This window comes from Ammodytes marinus (genome assembly GCF_949987685.1).
Source record: "Ammodytes marinus genome assembly, chromosome: 9".
NCBI lineage: Eukaryota > Metazoa > Chordata > Actinopteri > Uranoscopiformes > Ammodytidae > Ammodytes > Ammodytes marinus.
In genome coordinates, this window is record NC_137213.1 from 156,282 (window position 1) to 167,616 (window position 11,335).

The window sequence follows — 11,335 nt, forward strand, 5'->3', positions numbered from 1 at the left end:
CAAGAGTGTTTCACAGCTTGCCAAGCTGAACTCAGGATGCCAAACAATGCAATAAGAAGAACATTTCGGTAGCAGTTTTCATATGCCATTGAAAAAAAAAAAAGTTCACAACAGTCACCTCAAAAAAATTCTTCCTTCAGAAAAAAAAAATCGTAAAAAAATTCTTCCTATGTTAAAAAAAATGTTCCTCTCAAAATATAGTCTTCCACCAAAAAGAAAAATTTTGCCCTATACTCTTTTTCCAAATGGTTTTCAAGAGTATTTCACAGCTTGCCAAGCTGAACTCAGGATTCCAAACAAGTTGTACTTTCAATTATTTGCATTGAAATATAAAGCAGATTTCAGAAGCAGTTTTCATTTGCCGTCAAAAAAAGAATTCCCACTGTCAACCGAAAAAAAATTCTTCCTCCAAAAAAAACCAATGTCGATAAAAAAAATCTTCCTGTGATAAAAGAAATCTTCCTCTCAAAATATAATCTTCCACCAAAAAGAAAAATTTTGCTCAAACTTTTTTTCAGCTTTCAGTGAAATTTTATTGCTTCTTTCTGCAGCTCTCACTGAAATAAGGCTAATTTTCAACTTTGTTCAAATGTGCTGTAACTTTTGTTCCAAATGGTTTTCAAGAGTCTTTCATGGCTTGCCAAGCAGAACTCAGCATGCTAAACTAGTTATATATAGTATTTGCATTGAAATCTTAAGTCAATTTTATCATCAGCTTTCAGTGAAATTTTATTGCTTCTTTCTGCAGCTCTCACTGAAATAAGGCTAATTTTCAACTTTGTTCAAATGTGCTGTAACTTTTGTTCCAAATGGTTTTCAAGAGTCTTTCATGGCTTGCCAAGCAGAACTCAGCATGCTAAACTAGTTATATATAGTGTTTGCATTGAAATCTTAAGTCAATTTTATCATCAGCTTTCAGTGAAATTTTATTGCTTCTTTCTGCAGCTCTCACTGAAATAAGGCTAATTTTCAACTTTGTTCAAATGTGCTGTAACTTTTGTTCCAAATGGTTTTCAAGAGTCTTTCATGGCTTGCCAAGCAGAACTCAGCATGCTAAACTAGTTATATATAGTATTTGCATTGAAATCTTAAGTCAATTTTATCATCAGCTTTCAGTGAAATTTTATTGCTTCTTTCTGCAGCTCTCACTGAAATAAGGCTAATTTTCAACTTTGTTCAAATGTGCTGTAACTTTTGTTCCAAATGGTTTTCAAGAGTCTTTCATGGCTTGCCAAGCAGAACTCAGCATGCTAAACTAGTTATATATAGTATTTGCATTGAAATCTTAAGTCAATTTTATCATCAGCTTTCAGTGAAATTTTATTGCTTCTTTCTGCAGCTCTCACTGAAATAAGGCTAATTTTCAACTTTGTTCAAATGTGCTGTAACTTTTGTTCCAAATGGTTTTCAAGAGTCTTTCATGGCTTGCCAAGCAGAACTCAGCATGCTAAACTAGTTATATATAGTATTTGCATTGAAATCTTAAGTCAATTTTATCATCAGCTTTCAGTGAAATTTTATTGCTTCTTTCTGCAGCTCTCACTGAAATAAGGCTAATTTTCAACTTTGTTCAAATGTGCTGTAACTTTTGTTCCAAATGGTTTTCAAGAGTCTTTCATGGCTTGCCAAGCAGAACTCAGCATGCTAAACTAGTTATATATAGTATTTGCATTGAAATATTAAGTCAATTTTATCATCAGCTTTCAGTGAAATTTTATTGCTTCTTTTTGCAGCTCTCACTGAAATAAGGCTAATTTTCAACTTTGTTCAAATGTGCTGTAACTTTTGTTCCAAATGGTTTTCAAGAGTCTTTCATGGCTTGCCAAGCAGAAATCAGCATGCTAAACTAGTTATATATAGTATTTGCATTGAAATATTAAGTCAATTTTATCATCAGCTTTCAGTGAAATTTTATTGCTTCTTTTTGCAGCTCTCACTGAAATAAGGCTAATTTTCAACTTTGTTCAAATGTGCTGTAACTTTTGTTCCAAATGGTTTTCAAGAGTCTTTCATGGCTTGCCAAGCAGAACTCAGCATGCTAAACTAGTTATATATAGTATTTGCATTGAAATCTTAAGTCAATTTTATCATCAGCTTTCAGTGAAATTTTATTGCTTCTTTCTGCAGCTCTCACTGAAATAAGGCTAATTTTCAACTTTGTTCAAATGTGCTGTAACTTTTGTTCCAAATGGTTTTCAAGAGTCTTTCATGGCTTGCCAAGCAGAACTCAGCATGCTAAACTAGTTATATATAGTATTTGCATTGAAATCTTAAGTCAATTTTATCATCAGGTCTCAGTGAAATTTTATTGCTTCTTTCTGCAGCTCTCACTGAAATAAGGCTAATTTTCAACTTTGTTCAAATGTGCTGTAACTTTTGTTCCAAATGGTTTTCAAGAGTCTTTCATGGCTTGCCAAGCAGAACTCAGCATGCTAAACTAGTTATATATAGTATTTGCATTGAAATATTAAGTCAATTTTATCATCAGCTTTCAGTGAAATTTTATTGCTTCTGTCTGCAGCTCTCACTGAAATAAGGCTAATTTTCAACTTTGTTCAAATGTGCTGTAACTCTTGTTCCAAATGGTTTTCAAGAGTCTTTCATGGCTTGCCAAGCAGAACTCAGCATGCTAAACTAGTTATATATAGTATTTGCATTGAAATCTTAAGTCAATTTTATCATCAGCTTTCAGTGAAATTTTATTGCTTCTTTCTGCAGCTCTCACTGAAATAAGGCTTATTTTCAACTTTGTTCAAATGTGCTGTAACTTTTGTTCCAAATGGTTTTCAAGAGTCTTTCATGGCTTGCCAAGCAGAACTCAGCATGCTAAACTAGTTATATATAGTATTTGCATTGAAATCTTAAGTCAATTTTATCATCAGCTTTCAGTGAAATTGAAACACTTGTACACTTGTACATAGTGTTTGTATTGAAATATTAAGAACTTTTTGGAAGCATTTTTCATTTGCCTTTGAAAAAAAAAAGTTCCCCACAACATTCATCTCAAAAAAATTCTTCCTTCAGAAAAAAAAAATTCGTAAAAAATTTTTTCCTATGTTAAAAAAAATCTTCCTCTCAAAATGTAATCTTCCACCAAAAAGAAAAATTTTGCCCAAACTTTTTTTCCAAATGGTTTTCAAGAGTCTTTCACAGATTGCCAAGCTGAACTCAGGATGCCAAACAAGTTGTACATAGTGTTTGTATTGAAATATTAAGAACACATATGCCATTGAAAAGAAAAAAGTTCCCCACAACAGTCACCTCAAAAAAATTCATCCTTGAGAAAAAAAAAATTCGTAAAAAAAATTCTTCCTTTGTTAAAAAAAATCTTCCTCTCAAAATATAATCTTCCACCAAAAAGAAAAATTTTGCTCAAACTTTTTTTCCAAATGGTTTTCAAGAGTCTTTCACAGCTTTCCAAGCTGAACTCAGGATGCCAAACAAGTTGTACATAGTGTTTGTATTGAAATATTAAGAACATTTTGGAAGCAGTTTTCATTTGCCTTTGAAAAAAAAAAAAGTTCCCTACAACAGTCACATCAAAAAAATTCTTCCTTCAGAAAAAAAAAATCGTAAAAAAATTCTTCCTATGTTAAAAAAATGTTCCTCTCAAAATATAGTATTCCACCAAAAAGAAAAATTTCCTCTAACTTTTTTTCCAAATGGTTTTCAAGAGTCTTTCACAGCTTGCCAAGCTGAACTCTGGATGCCAAACAAGTTGTACATAGTGTTTGTATTGAAATATTAAGAACAAATATGCCATTGAAAAAAAAAAGTTCCCCACAACAGTCACCTCAAAAAAATTCTTCCTTCAGAAAAAAAAAATCGTAAAAAAATTCTTCCTATGTTAAAAAAAATCTTCCTCTCAAAATGTAATCTTCCACCAAAAAGAAAAATTTTGCCCAAACTTTTTTTCCAAATGGTTTTCAAGAGTATTTCACAGCTTGCCAAGCTGAACTCAGGATTCCAAACATTGCAATAAGAAGAACGTTTCGGTAGCAGCTTTCATATGCCATTGAAAAAAAAAAATTCCCCACAACAGTCACCTTAAAAAAATTCTTCCTTCAGAAAAAAAAAATTTGTAAAAAAATTCTTCCTATGTTAAAAAAAATCTTCATCTCAAAATATAATCTTCCACCAAAAAGGAAAATTTTGCCCAAACTTTTTTTCAAAATGGTTTTCAAGAGTGTTTCACAGCTTGCCAAGCTGAACTCAGGATGCCAAACATTGCAATAAGAAGAACATTTCGGTAGCAGTTTTCATATGCCATTGAAAAAAAAAGGTTCACCACAACAGTCACCTCAAAAAAATTCTTCCTTCAGAAAAAAAAAATCGTAAAAAAATTCTTCCTATGTTAAAAAAAATCTTCGTCTCAAAATATAGTCTTCCACCAAAAAGAAAAATTTTGCTCAAACTTTTTTTCCAAATGGTTTTCAAGAGTATTTCACAGCTTGCCAAGCTGAACTCAGGATTCCAAACATTGCAATAAGAAAAACATTTCGGTAGCAGTTTTCATATGCCATTGAAAAAAAAAAGTTCCCCACAACAGTCACCTCAAAAAAATTCTTCTTTCAGAAAAAAAAAATTCGTAAAAAAATTCTTCCTATGTTAAAAAAAATCTTCCTCTCAAAATATAATCTTCCACCAAAAAGGAAAATTTTGCCCAAACTTTTTTTCCAAATGGTTTTCAAGAGTGTTTCACAGCTTGCCAAGCTGAACTCAGGATGCCAAACATTGCAATAAGAAGAACATTTCGGTAGCAGTTTTCATATGCCATTGAAAAAAAAAAAAGTTCACAAAAGTCACCTCAAAAAAATTCTTCCTTCAGAAAAAAAAAATCGTAAAAAAATTCTTCCTATGTTAAAAAAAATGTTCCTCTCAAAATATAATCTTCCACCAAAAAGAAAAATTTTGCCCAAACTTTTTTTCCAAATGGTTTTCAAGAGTGTTTCACAGCTTGCCAAGCTGAACTCAGGATGCCAAACATTGCAATAAGAAGAACGTTTCGATAGCAGTTTTCATATGCCATTGAAAAAAAAAAGTTCCCCACAACAGTCACCTCAAAAAAATTCTTCCTTCAGAAAAAAAAAAATTCGTAAAAAAAATTCTTCCTATGTTAAAAAAAATCTTCGTCTCAAAATATAGTCTTCCACCAAAAAGAAAAATTTTGCTCAAACTTTTTTTCCAAATGGTTTTCAAGAGTATTTCACAGCTTGCCAAGCTGAACTCAGGATTCCAAACAAGTTGTACTTTCAATTATTTGCATTGAAATATAAAGCAGATTTCAGAAGCAGTTTTCATTTGCCTTCAAAAAAAGAATTCCCACTGTCAACCGAAAAAAAATTCTTCCTCCAAAAAAAACCAATGTCGATAAAAAAAATCTTCCTGTGATAAAAGAAATCTTCCTCTCAAAATATAATCTTCCACCAAAAAGAAAAATTTTGCTCAAACTTTTTTTCAGCTTTCAGTGAAATTTTATTGGTTCTTTCTGCAGCTCTCACTGAAATAAGGCTAATTTTCAACTTTGTTCAAATGTGCTGTAACTTTTGTTCCAAATGGTTTTCAAGAGTCTTTCATGGCTTGCCAAGCAGAACTCAGCATGCTAAACTAGTTATATATAGTATTTGCATTGAAATCTTAAGTCAATTTTATCATCAGCTTTCAGTGAAATTTTATTGCTTTTTTCTGCAGCTCTCACTGAAATAAGGCTAATTTTCAACTTTGTTCAAATGTGCTGTAACTTTTGTTCCAAATGGTTTTCAAGAGTCTTTCATGGCTTGCCAAGCAGAACTCAGCATGCTAAACTAGTTATATATAGTGTTTGCATTGAAATCTTAAGTCAATTTTATCATCAGCTTTCAGTGAAATTTTATTGCTTCTTTCTGCAGCTCTCACTGAAATAAGGCTAATTTTCAACTTTGTTCAAATGTGCTGTAACTTTTGTTCCAAATGGTTTTCAAGAGTCTTTCATGGCTTGCCAAGCAGAACTCAGCATGCTAAACTAGTTATATATAGTATTTGCATTGAAATCTTAAGTCAATTTTATCATCAGCTTTCAGTGAAATTTTATTGCTTCTTTCTGCAGCTCTCACTGAAATAAGGCTAATTTTCAACTTTGTTCAAATGTGCTGTAACTTTTGTTCCAAATGGTTTTCAAGAGTCTTTCATGGCTTGCCAAGCAGAACTCAGCATGCTAAACTAGTTATATATAGTATTTGCATTGAAATCTTAAGTCAATTTTATCATCAGCTTTCAGTGAAATTTTATTGCTTCTTTCTGCAGCTCTCACTGAAATAAGGCTAATTTTCAACTTTGTTCAAATGTGCTGTAACTTTTGTTCCAAATGGTTTTCAAGAGTCTTTCATGGCTTGCCAAGCAGAACTCAGCATGCTAAACTAGTTATATATAGTATTTGCATTGAAATATTAAGTCAATTTTATCATCAGCTTTCAGTGAAATTTTATTGCTTCTTTCTGCAGCTCTCACTGAAATAAGGCTAATTTTCAACTTTGTTCAAATGTGCTGTAACTTTTGTTCCAAATGGTTTTCAAGAGTCTTTCATGGCTTGCCAAGCAGAACTCAGCATGCTAAACTAGTTATATATAGTATTTGCATTGAAATATTAAGTCAATTTTATCATCAGCTTTCAGTGAAATTTTATTGCTTCTTTCTGCAGCTCTCACTGAAATAAGGCTAATTTTCAACTTTGTTCAAATGTGCTGTAACTTTTGTTCCAAATGGTTTTCAAGAGTCTTTCATGGCTTGCCAAGCAGAACTCAGCATGCTAAACTAGTTATATATAGTATTTGCATTGAAATATTAAGTCAATTTTATCATCAGCTTTCAGTGAAATTTTATTGCTTCTTTTTGCAGCTCTCACTGAAATAAGGCTAATTTTCAACTTTGTTCAAATGTGCTGTAACTTTTGTTCCAAATGGTTTTCAAGAGTCTTTCATGGCTTGCCAAGCAGAACTCAGCATGCTAAACTAGTTATATATAGTATTTGCATTGAAATCTTAAGTCAATTTTATCATCAGCTTTCAGTGAAATTTTATTGCTTTTTTCTGCAGCTCTCACTGAAATAAGGCTAATTTTCAACTTTGTTCAAATGTGCTGTAACTTTTGTTCCAAATGGTTTTCAAGAGTCTTTCATGGCTTGCCAAGCAGAACTCAGCATGCTAAACTAGTTATATATAGTGTTTGCATTGAAATCTTAAGTCAATTTTATCATCAGCTTTCAGTGAAATTTTATTGCTTCTTTCTGCAGCTCTCACTGAAATAAGGCTAATTTTCAACTTTGTTCAAATGTGCTGTAACTTTTGTTCCAAATGGTTTTCAAGAGTCTTTCATGGCTTGCCAAGCAGAACTCAGCATGCTAAACTAGTTATATATAGTATTTGCATTGAAATCTTAAGTCAATTTTATCATCAGCTTTCAGTGAAATTTTATTGCTTTTTTCTGCAGCTCTCACTGAAATAAGGCTAATTTTCAACTTTGTTCAAATGTGCTGTAACTTTTGTTCCAAATGGTTTTCAAGAGTCTTTCATGGCTTGCCAAGCAGAACTCAGCATGCTAAACTAGTTATATATAGTGTTTGCATTGAAATCTTAAGTCAATTTTATCATCAGCTTTCAGTGAAATTTTATTGCTTCTTTCTGCAGCTCTCACTGAAATAAGGCTAATTTTCAACTTTGTTCAAATGTGCTGTAACTTTTGTTCCAAATGGTTTTCAAGAGTCTTTCATGGCTTGCCAAGCAGAACTCAGCATGCTAAACTAGTTATATATAGTATTTGCATTGAAATCTTAAGTCAATTTTATCATCAGCTTTCAGTGAAATTTTATTGCTTCTTTCTGCAGCTCTCACTGAAATAAGGCTAATTTTCAACTTTGTTCAAATGTGCTGTAACTTTTGTTCCAAATGGTTTTCAAGAGTCTTTCATGGCTTGCCAAGCAGAACTCAGCATGCTAAACTAGTTATATATAGTATTTGCATTGAAATCTTAAGTCAATTTTATCATCAGCTTTCAGTGAAATTTTATTGCTTCTTTCTGCAGCTCTCACTGAAATAAGGCTAATTTTCAACTTTGTTCAAATGTGCTGTAACTTTTGTTCCAAATGGTTTTCAAGAGTCTTTCATGGCTTGCCAAGCAGAACTCAGCATGCTAAACTAGTTATATATAGTATTTGCATTGAAATATTAAGTCAATTTTATCATCAGCTTTCAGTGAAATTTTATTGCTTCTTTCTGCAGCTCTCACTGAAATAAGGCTAATTTTCAACTTTGTTCAAATGTGCTGTAACTTTTGTTCCAAATGGTTTTCAAGAGTCTTTCATGGCTTGCCAAGCAGAACTCAGCATGCTAAACTAGTTATATATAGTATTTGCATTGAAATATTAAGTCAATTTTATCATCAGCTTTCAGTGAAATTTTATTGCTTCTTTCTGCAGCTCTCACTGAAATAAGGCTAATTTTCAACTTTGTTCAAATGTGCTGTAACTTTTGTTCCAAATGGTTTTCAAGAGTCTTTCATGGCTTGCCAAGCAGAACTCAGCATGCTAAACTAGTTATATATAGTATTTGCATTGAAATATTAAGTCAATTTTATCATCAGCTTTCAGTGAAATTTTATTGCTTCTTTTTGCAGCTCTCACTGAAATAAGGCTAATTTTCAACTTTGTTCAAATGTGCTGTAACTTTTGTTCCAAATGGTTTTCAAGAGTCTTTCATGGCTTGCCAAGCAGAACTCAGCATGCTAAACTAGTTATATATAGTATTTGCATTGAAATCTTAAGTCAATTTTATCATCAGGTCTCAGTGAAATTTTATTGCTTCTTTCTGCAGCTCTCACTGAAATAAGGCTAATTTTCAACTTTGTTCAAATGTGCTGTAACTTTTGTTCCAAATGGTTTTCAAGAGTCTTTCATGGCTTGCCAAGCAGAACTCAGCATGCTAAACTAGTTATATATAGTATTTGCATTGAAATATTAAGTCAATTTTATCATCAGCTTTCAGTGAAATTTTATTGCTTCTGTCTGCAGCTCTCACTGAAATAAGGCTAATTTTCAACTTTGTTCAAATGTGCTGTAACTCTTGTTCCAAATGGTTTTCAAGAGTCTTTCATGGCTTGCCAAGCAGAACTCAGCATGCTAAACTAGTTATATATAGTATTTGCATTGAAATCTTAAGTCAATTTTATCATCAGCTTTCAGTGAAATTTTATTGCTTCTTTCTGCAGCTCTCACTGAAATAAGGCTTATTTTCAACTTTGTTCAAATGTGCTGTAACTTTTGTTCCAAATGGTTTTCAAGAGTCTTTCATGGCTTGCCAAGCAGAACTCAGCATGCTAAACTAGTTATATATAGTATTTGCATTGAAATCTTAAGTCAATTTTATCATCAGCTTTCAGTGAAATTGAAACACTTGTACACTTGTACATAGTGTTTGTATTGAAATATTAAGAACTTTTTGGAAGCACTTTTCATTTGCCTTTGAAAAAAAAAAGTTCCCCACAACATTCATCTCAAAAAAATTCTTCCTTCAGAAAAAAAAAATTCGTAAAAAAATTCTTCCTATGTTAAAAAAAATCTTCCTCTCAAAATGTAATCTTCCACCAAAAAGAAAAATTTTGCCCAAACTTTTTTTCCAAATGGTTTTCAAGAGTCTTTCACAGATTGCCAAGCTGAACTCAGGATGCCAAACAAGTTGTACATAGTGTTTGTATTGAAATATTAAGAACACATATGCCATTGAAAAGAAAAAAGTTCCCCACAACAGTCACCTCAAAAAAATTCATCCTTGAGAAAAAAAAAAATTCGTAAAAAAAATTCTTCCTTTGTTAAAAAAAATCTTCCTCTCAAAATATAATCTTCCACCAAAAAGAAAAATTTTGCTCAAACTTTTTTTCCAAATGGTTTTCAAGAGTCTTTCACAGCTTTCCAAGCTGAACTCAGGATGCCAAACAAGTTGTACATAGTGTTTGTATTGAAATATTAAGAACATTTTGGAAGCAGTTTTCATTTGCCTTTGAAAAAAAAAAAAGTTCCCTACAACAGTCACATCAAAAAAATTCTTCCTTCAGAAAAAAAAAATCGTAAAAAAATTCTTCCTGTGTTAAAAAAATTTTCCTCTCAAAATATAGTATTCCACCAAAAAGAAAAATTTCCTCTAACTTTTTTTCCAAATGGTTTTCAAGAGTCTTTCACAGCTTGCCAAGCTGAACTCTGGATGCCAAACAAGTTGTACATAGTGTTTGTATTGAAATATTAAGAACAAATATGCCATTGAAAAAAAAAAGTTCCCCACAACAGTCACTTCAAAAAAAATTTTCCTTCAGAAAAAAAAAATCGTAAAAAAATTCTTCCTATGTTAAAAAAAATCTTCCTCTCAAAATGTAATCTTCCACCAAAAAGAAAAATTTTGCCCAAACTTTTTTTCCAAATGGTTTTCAAGTCTTTCACAGATTGCCAAGCTGAACTCAGGATGCCAAACAAGTTGTAGATAGTGTTTGTATTGAAATATTAAGAAAACATATGCCATTGAAAAGAAAAAAGTTCCCCACAACAGGTACCTCAAAAAAATTCTTCCTTCAGAAAAAAAAAAATTCGTAAAAAAATTCTTCCTATGTTAAAAAAAATCTTCATCTCAAAATATAATCTTCCACCAAAAAGAAAAATTTTGCTCAAATTTTTTTTCCAAATGGTTTTCTAGAGTCTTTCACAGCTTGCCAAGCTGAACTCAGGATGCCAAACATTGCAAAAAAAGAAGAACATTTCGGTAGCAGTTTTCATATGCCATTGAAAAAAAAAAAAAGTTCACCACAAAAGTCACCTCAAAAAAATTCTTCCTTCAGAAAAAAAAAAATCGTAAAAAAATTCTTCCTATGTTAAAAAAAATCTTCCTCTCAAAATATAATCTTCCACCAAAAAGAAAAATGTTTCTAAAACTTTTTTTCCAAATGGTTTTCAAGAGTATTTCACATTTTGCCAAGCTGAACTCAGGATTCCAAACATTGCAATAAGAAGAACATTTCGGTAGCAGTTTTCATATGCCATTGAAAAAAAAAAGTTCCCCACAACAGTCACCTCAAAAAAATTCTTCCTTCAGAAAAAAAAAATTTGTAAAAAAATTATTCCTATGTTAAAAAAAATCTTCATCTCAAAATATAATCTTCCACCAAAAAGGAAAATTTTCCCCAAACTTTTTTTCAAAATGGTTTTCAAGAGTGTTTCACAGCTTGCCAAGCTGAACTCAGGATGCCAAACATTGCAATAAGAAGAACGTTTCGGTAGCAGTTTTCATATGCCATTGAAAAAAAAAAGTTCCCCACAACAGTC